This window comes from Mustelus asterias, unplaced genomic scaffold (assembly GCF_964213995.1).
Source record: "Mustelus asterias unplaced genomic scaffold, sMusAst1.hap1.1 HAP1_SCAFFOLD_2481, whole genome shotgun sequence".
In the NCBI taxonomy this organism is placed as follows: domain Eukaryota; kingdom Metazoa; phylum Chordata; class Chondrichthyes; order Carcharhiniformes; family Triakidae; genus Mustelus; species Mustelus asterias.
The window spans coordinates 10,001-18,308 of NW_027592426.1; the positions used below are offsets into that span (position 1 = coordinate 10,001).

Below are 8,308 nucleotides of genomic sequence, written 5' to 3' on the forward strand. Positions count from 1 at the left end.
GAATAGCAGCCCCTGTGTATATTATAGAGAATAGCAGCCCCTGTGTATATTATAGAGAATAGCAGCTCCTGTGTATATTATAGAGAATAGCAGTCCCTGTGTATATTATAGAGAATAGCAGTCCCTGTGTATATTATAGAGAATAGCAGCCCCCGTGTATATTATAGAGAATAGCAGCCCCTGTGTATATTATAGAGAATAGCAGTCCCTGTGTATATTATAGAGAATAGCAGCCTCTGTGTATATTATAGAGAATAGCAGCCCCTGTGTATATTATAGAGAATAGCAGCCCCTGTGTATATTATAGAGAATAGCAGTCCCTGTGTATATTATAGAGAATAGCAGTCCCTGTGTATATTATAGAGAATAGCAGCCCCTGTGTATATTATAGAGAATAGCAGTCCCTGTGTATATTATAGAGAATAGCAGCTCCTGCGTATATTATAGAGAATAGCAGCCGCTGTGTATATTATAGAGAATAGCAGTCCCTGTGTATATTATAGAGAATAGCAGTCCCTGTGTATATTATAGAGAATAGCAGTCCCTGTGTATATTATAGAGAATAGCAGCCCCTGTGTATATTATAGAGAATAGCAGCCCCTGTGTATATTATAGAGAATAGCAGTCGCTGTGTATATTATAGAGAATAGCAGTCCCTGTGTATATTATAGAGAATAGCAGTCCCTGTGTATATTATAGAGAATTGCAGTCACTGTGTATATTATAGAGAATAGCAGTCACTGTGTATATTATAGAGAATAGCAGCCCCTGTGTATATTATAGAGAATAGCAGCCCCTGTGTATATTATAGAGAATAGCAGCCCCTGTGTATATTATAGAGAATAGCAGCCCCTGTGTATATTATAGAGAATAGCAGCCCCTGTGTATATTATAGAGAATAGCAGCCCCTGTGTATATTATAGAGAATAGCAGCCCCTGTGTATATTATAGAGAATAGCAGTCACTGTGTATATTATAGAGAATAGCAGTCACTGTGTATATTATAGAGAATAGCAGTCCCTGTGTATATTATAGAGAATAGCAGTCACTGTGTATATTATAGAGAATAGCAGCCTCTGTGTATATTATAGAGAATAACAGCCCCTGTGTATATTATAGAGAATAGCAGTCCCTGTGTATATTATAGAGAATAGCAGTCCCTGTGTATATTATAGATAATAGCAGCCGCTGTGTATATTATAGAGAATAGCAGCCCCTGTGTATATTGTAGAGAATAGCTGGGTGTTTTTCCGGTTGGAGGAAGGTAACTAGTGGCGTGCCGCAGGGATCGGTACTCGGGCCGCAACTGTTTACCATTTATATAGATGATCTGGAGGAGGGGACGGAGTGTAGGGTAACGAAGTTTGCAGACGACACAAAGATAAGTGGAAAAGTGAATCGTGTGGAGGACGGAGAAGATCTGCAGAGAGATTTGGACAGGCTGAGTGAGTGGGCGAGGATATGGCAAATGGAGTATAACGTTGATAAATGCGAGGTTATACACTTTGGAGGAAATAATAACAAATGGGATTACTATCTCAATGGAAACAAATTAAAACATGCTACCGTGCAAAGGGACCTGGGGGTCCTTGTGCATGAGACGCAAAAGCCCAGTCTGCAGGTACAACAGGTGATCAAGAAGGCAAATGGGATGTTGGCCTATATTGCGAGGGGGATAGAATATAAAAGCAGGGATGTCTTGATGCACCTGTACAGGGCATTGGTGAGGCCGCAGCTGGAATACTGTGTGCAGTATTGGTCCCCTTCTATGAGGAAGGATATATTGGCATTGGAGGGAGTGCAGAGAAGGTTCACCAGGTTGATACCGGAGATGAGGGGTTTGGATTATGAGGAGAGGCTGAGGAGATTGGGTTTGTACTCGTTGGAGTTTAGAAGGATGAGGGGGGATCTTATGGAGACTTATAAGATAATGCGGGGGCTGGATAGGGTGGAGGCGGAGAGATTCTTTCCACTTAGTAAGGAAGTTAAAACTAGAGGACACAGCCTCAAAATAAAGGGGGGTCGGTTTAAGACAGAGTTGAGGAGGAACTTCTTCTCCCAGAGGGTGGTGAATCTCTGGAATTCTCTGCCCACTGAGGTGGTGGAGGCTACCTCGCTGAATATGTTTAAAGCGCGGATGGATGGATTCCTGATCGGTAAGGGAATTAAGGGTTATGGGGATCAGGCGGGTAAGTGGTACTGATCCACGTCAGATCAGCCATGATCTTATTGAATGGCGGGGCAGGCTCGAGGGGCTAGATGGCCTACTCCTGCTCCTATTTCTTATGTTCTTATGTTCTTATGTTATAGATAATAGCAGCCTCTGTGTATATTGTAGAGAATAGCAGTCCCTGTGTATATTATAGAGAATAGCAGTCCCTGTGTATATTATAGAGAATAGCAGCCCCTGTGTATATTATAGAGAATAGCAGCCTCTGTGTATATTATAGAGAATAGCAGTCACTGTGTATATTATAGAGAATAGCAGCCCCTGTGTATATTATAGAGAATAGCAGCCCCTGTGTATATTATAGAGAATAGCAGTCCCTGTGTATATTACAGAGAATAGCAGCCCCTGTGTATATTATAGAGAATAGCAGCCCCTGTGTATATTATAGAGAATAACAGTCACTGTGTATATTATAGAGAATAGCAGCCCCTGTGTATATTATAGAGAATAGCAGCCCCTGTGTATATTATAGAGAATAGCAGCCCCTGTGTATATTATAGAGAATAGCAGTCCCTGTGTATATTATAGAGAATAGCAGCCCCTGTGTATATTATAGAGAATAGCAGCCCCTGTGTATATTATAGAGAATAGCAGCCCCTGTGTATATTCTGGAGAATAGCAGCCCCTGTGTATATTATAGAGAATAGCAGCCCCTGTGTATATTATAGAGAATAGCAGTCCCTGTGTATATTATAGAGAGTAGCAGTCCCTGTGTATATTATAGAGAATAGCAGCCCCTGTGTATACTATAGAGAATAGCAGCCCCTGTGTATATTACAGAGAATAGCAGCCCCTGTGTATATTATAGAGAATAGCAGTCCCTGTGTATATTATAGAGAATAGCAGTCCCTGTGTATATTATAGAGAATAGCAGCCCCTGTGTATATTATAGAGAATAGCAGTCACTGTGTATATTATAGAGAATAGCAGTCACTGTGTATATTATAGAGAATAGCAGTCACTGTGTATATTATAGAGAATAGCAGTCCCTGTGTATATTATAGAGAATAGCAGCCCCTGTGTATATTATAGAGAATTGCAGCCCCTGTGTATATTATAGAGAATAGCAGTCCCTGTGTATATTATAGAGAATAGCAGCCCCTGTGTATATTATAGAGAATAGCAGCCCCTGTGTATATTATAGAGAATAGCAGCCCCTGTGTATATTATAGAGAATAGCAGCCCCTGTGTATATTATAGAGAATAGCAGTCCCTGTGTATATTATAGAGAATAGCAGCCCCTGTGTATATTACAGAGAATAGCAGCCCCTGTGTATATTATAGAGAATAGCAGCCCCTGTGTATATTATAGAGAATAACAGTCACTGTGTATATTATAGAGAATAGCAGCCCCTGTGTATATTGTAGAGAATAGCAGCCTCTGTGTATATTATAGAGAATAGCAGCCCCTGTGTATATTATAGAGAATAGCAGCCTCTGTGTAAATTATAGAGAATAGCAGTCACTGTGTATATTATAGAGAATAGCAGCCCCTGTGTATATTATACAGAATAGCAGCCCCTGTGTATATTATAGAGAATAGCAGTCCCTGTGTATATTATAGAGAATAGCAGCCCCTGTGTATATTATAGAGAATAGCAGTCCCTGTGTATATTATAGAGAATTGCAGTCACTGTGTATATTATAGAGAGTAGCAGTCCCTGTGTATATTATAGAGAATAGCAGTCCCTGTGTATATTATAGAGAATAGCAGTCCCTGTGTATATTATAGAGAATAGCAGTCCCTGTGTATATTATAGAGAATAGCAGTCACTGTGTATATTATAGAGAATAGCAGTCCCTGTGTATATTAGAGAGAATAGCAGCCCCTGTGTATATTATAGAGAATTGCAGCCCCTGTGTATATTATAGAGAATAGCAGTCCCTGTGTATATTGTAGAGAATAGCAGCCCCTGTGTATATTACAGAGAATAGCAGTCCCTGTGTATATTATAGAGAATTGCAGTCCCTGTGTATATTATAGAGAATAGCAGTCCCTGTGTATATTATAGCGAATAGCAGTCCCTGTGTATATTGTAGTGAATAGCAGCCCCTGTGTATATTACAGAGAATAGCAGCCCCTGTGTATATTATAGAGAATTGCAGTCCCTGTGTATATTATAGAGAATAGCAGCCCCTGTGTATATTATAGAGAATAGCAGTCCCTGTGTATATTATAGAGAATAGCAGCCCCTGTGTATATTATAGAGAATAGCAGCCCCTGTGTATATTATAGAGAATAGCAGCCCCTGTGTATATTATAGAGAATAGCAGCCCCTGTGTATATTATAGAGAATAACAGTCACTGTGTATATTATAGAGAATAGCAGCCCCTGTGTATATTGTAGAGAATAGCAGCCTCTGTGTATATTATAGAGAATAGCAGCCCCTGTGTATATTATAGAGAATAGCAGCCCCTGTGTATATTATAGAGAATAGCAGTCCCTGTGAATATTATAGAGAGTAGCAGCCCCTGTGTATATTATAGAGAATAGCAGTCCCTGTGTATATTATAGAGAATTGCAGTCACTGTGTATATTATAGAGAATAGCAGTCCCTGTGTATATTATAGAGAATAGCAGTCACTGTGTATATTATAGAGAATTGCAGTCACTGTGTATATTATAGAGAATAGCAGCCCCTGTGTATATTATAGAGAATAACAGTCACTGTGTATATTATAGAGAATAGCAGCCCCTGTGTATATTGTAGAGAATAGCAGCCTCTGTGTATATTATAGAGAATAGCAGCCCCTGTGTATATTATAGAGAATAGCAGCCCCTGTGTATATTATAGAGAATAGCAGTCCCTGTGTATATTATAGAGAATAGCAGCCCCTGTGTATATTATAGAGAATAGCAGTCCCTGTGTATATTATAGAGAATTGCAGTCACTGTGTATATTATAGAGAGTAGCAGTCCCTGTGTATATTATAGAGAGTAGCAGTCCCTGTGTATATTATAGAGAATAGCAGTCCCTGTGTATATTATAGAGAATAGCAGCCCCTGTGTATATTATAGAGAATAGCAGCCCCTGTGTATATTATAGAGAATAGCAGCCCCTGTGTATATTATAGAGAATAGCAGTCACTGTGTATATTATAGAGAATAGCAGTCCCTGTGTATATTATAGAGAATAGCAGTCCCTGTGTATATTATAGAGAATAGCAGTCCCTGTGTATATTATAGAGAGTAGCAGTCCCTGTGTATATTACAGAGAATAGCAGTCCCTGTGTATATTATAGAGAATAGCAGCCCCTGTGTATATTATAGAGAATAGCAGCCCCTGTGTATATTATAGAGAATAGCAGCCCCTGTGTATATTATAGAGAATAGCAGCCCCTGTGTATATTATAGAGAATAGCAGTCCCTGTGTATATTATAGAGAATAGCAGTCCCTGTGTATATTATAGAGAATAGCAGCCCCAGTGTATATTATAGAGAATAGCAGCCCCTGTGTATATTATAGAGAATAGCAGCCCCTGTGTATATTATAGAGAATAGCAGTCCCTGTGTATATTATAGAGAATAGCAGCACCTGTGTATATTATAGAGAATAGCAGCCCCTGTGTATATCATAGAGAATAGCAAACCCTGTGTATATTATAGAGAATAGCAGTCCCTGTGTATATTATAGAGAATAGCTGTCGCTGTGTATATTATAGAGAATAGCAGCCCCTGTGTATATTATAGAGAATAGCAGTCCCTGTGTATATTATAGAGAATAGCAGCCCCTGTGTATATTATAGAGAATAGCAGCCCCTGTGTATATTATAGAGAATAGCAGTCCCTGTGTATATTATAGAGAATAGCAGCCCCTGTGTATATTATAGAGAATAGCAGCCCCTGTGTATATTATAGAGAATAGCAGCCCCTGTGTATATTATAGAGAATAGCAGTCCCTGTGTATATTATAGAGAATAGCAGCCCCTGTGTATATTATAGAGAATAGCAGCCCCTGTGTATATTATAGAGAATAGCAGTCACTGTGTATATTATAGAGAATAGCAGCCCCTGTGTATATTGTAGAGAGTAGAGCCCGTGTATATTAATTTAAAAGCTTCATGGTCACCTGACATGCTGCTGATTTTTGATTGCTCGGTCAGTTGTGGATGTTCGTCGATTTTGGACGTCACTATTCCATAAAACAGTTACATTCCCAAAACGATTGCGAGGATCCCTGTGTTCAGGCAGGTAAAGCACTGGGTTAGACCCCGAGTGAATCTCCCTCTCCACAGTCCCTCGCAAACACTCCCAACGACAGGTACAGCACAGGGTTAGATACAGAGTAAAGCTCCCTCTACACTGTCCCCCATCAAACACTCCCAGGACAGGGACAGCACGGGGTTAGATACAGAGTAAAGCTCCCTCTACACTGTCCCCATCAAACATTCCCAGGACAGGTACAGCACGGGGTTAGATACAGAGTAAAGCTCCCTCTCCACTGTCCCCCATCAAACACTCCCAGGACAGGGACAGCACGGAGTTAGATACAGAGTAAAGCTCCCTCTACACTGTCCCCATCAAACATTCCCAGGACAGGTACAGCACGGGTTTCGATACAGAGTAAAGCTCCCTCTACACTGTACCCATGAAACACTCCAAACGACAAGTACAGCACAGGGTTAGATACAGAGTAAAGCTCCCTCTACACTTTACCCATCAAACACTCCAAACGACAGGTACAGCACAGGGTTAGATTCAGAGTAAAGCTCCCTCTACACTGTCCCCATCAAACACTCCAAACGACAGGTACAGCACAGGGTTAGATACAGAGTAAAGCTCCCTCTACACTGTCCCCATCAAACACTCCCAACGACAGGTACAGCACGCGGTTCAATATGGAGTAAAGCTCCCTCTGCACTGTCCCTCGCAAACACTCCCAACGACAGGTACAGCACGCGGTTCAGTATGGAGTAAAGCTCCCTCGACACTGTCCCCATCAAACACTCCCAGGACAGGTACAGCACGGGGTTAGAAACAGAGTAAAGCTCCTCTACACTGTCCCCATCAAACACTCCCAGGACAGGTACAGCACGGGGTTAGATACAGAGTAAAGCTCCCTCTACACTGTCCCCATCAAACACTCCCAGGACAGGTACAGCACGGGGTTAGATACAGAGTAAAGTTCCCTCTACACTGTCCCCATCAAACACTCCCAGGACAGGTACAGCACGGGGTTAGATACAGAGTAAAGCTCCATCTACACTGTCCCCCCATCAAACACTCCCAGGACAGGTACAGCACGGGGTTAGATACAGAGTAAAGCTCCATCTACACTGTCCCCATCAAACACTCCCAGGACAGGTACAGCACGGGGTTAGATACAGAGTTAAGCTCCATCTACACTGTCCCCCCATCAAACACTCCCAGGACAGGTACAGCACGGGGTTAGAAAAAGAGTAAAGCTCCTCTACACTGTCCCCATCAAACACTCCCAGGACAGGTACAGCACGGGGTTAGATACAGAGTAAAGCTCCCTCTACACTGTCCCCATCAAACACTCCCAGGACAGGTACAGCACGGGGTTAGACACAGAGTAAAGCTCCCTCTACACTGTCCCCATCAAACACTCCCAGGACAGGTACAGCACGGGGTTAGGTTAGTGAGACGTACCTTACGACACGAACGATCATTACAAGCACAGCTGATATGAATCCCAAAATAATCAGGAAAAAAGCATAATTCTTGACCATAAGTGGGACTGACAGTGAAAGAAAAACAAATTTGTATTATCAAATATATTCCTCCACTCACTGAGAGACATCAACCCCCCTGTAAATATTAACACACACCCGGAGACCCCCCTGTAAATATTAACACACTCCCGGAGACCCCCCCGCTGTAAATATTAACACACTCCCGGAGACCCCCCCCGTAAATATGAGCACACTCCCGGAGACCCCCCCTGTAAATATTAACACACTCCCGGAGACCCCCCCCTGTAAATATTAACACTCTCCCGGAGACCCCCCACCTGTAAATATTAACACTCTCCCGGAGACCCCCCCTGTAAATATTATCACACTCCCGGAGACCCCCCTGTAAATATTAACACACTCCCGGAGACCCCCCTGTA

General features: G+C 41.9%; 1 long non-coding RNA gene across 1 annotated transcript in view; it reads right to left on the reverse strand.

Annotated features, from left to right (window-relative positions):
• Positions 1-7,916, reverse strand: part of LOC144489730 (uncharacterized) — a 9,873-nt gene extending 1,957 nt beyond the window's left edge. The window contains exons 1-2 of the long non-coding RNA XR_013497032.1: positions 7,846-7,916; positions 6,302-6,409 (exon numbers count right to left, since the gene is read on the reverse strand). This is a non-coding gene — a long non-coding RNA (uncharacterized LOC144489730). The remainder of the gene's footprint in view (positions 1-6,301; positions 6,410-7,845) is intronic.
• Positions 7,917-8,308: the final 392 nt, after the last annotated feature.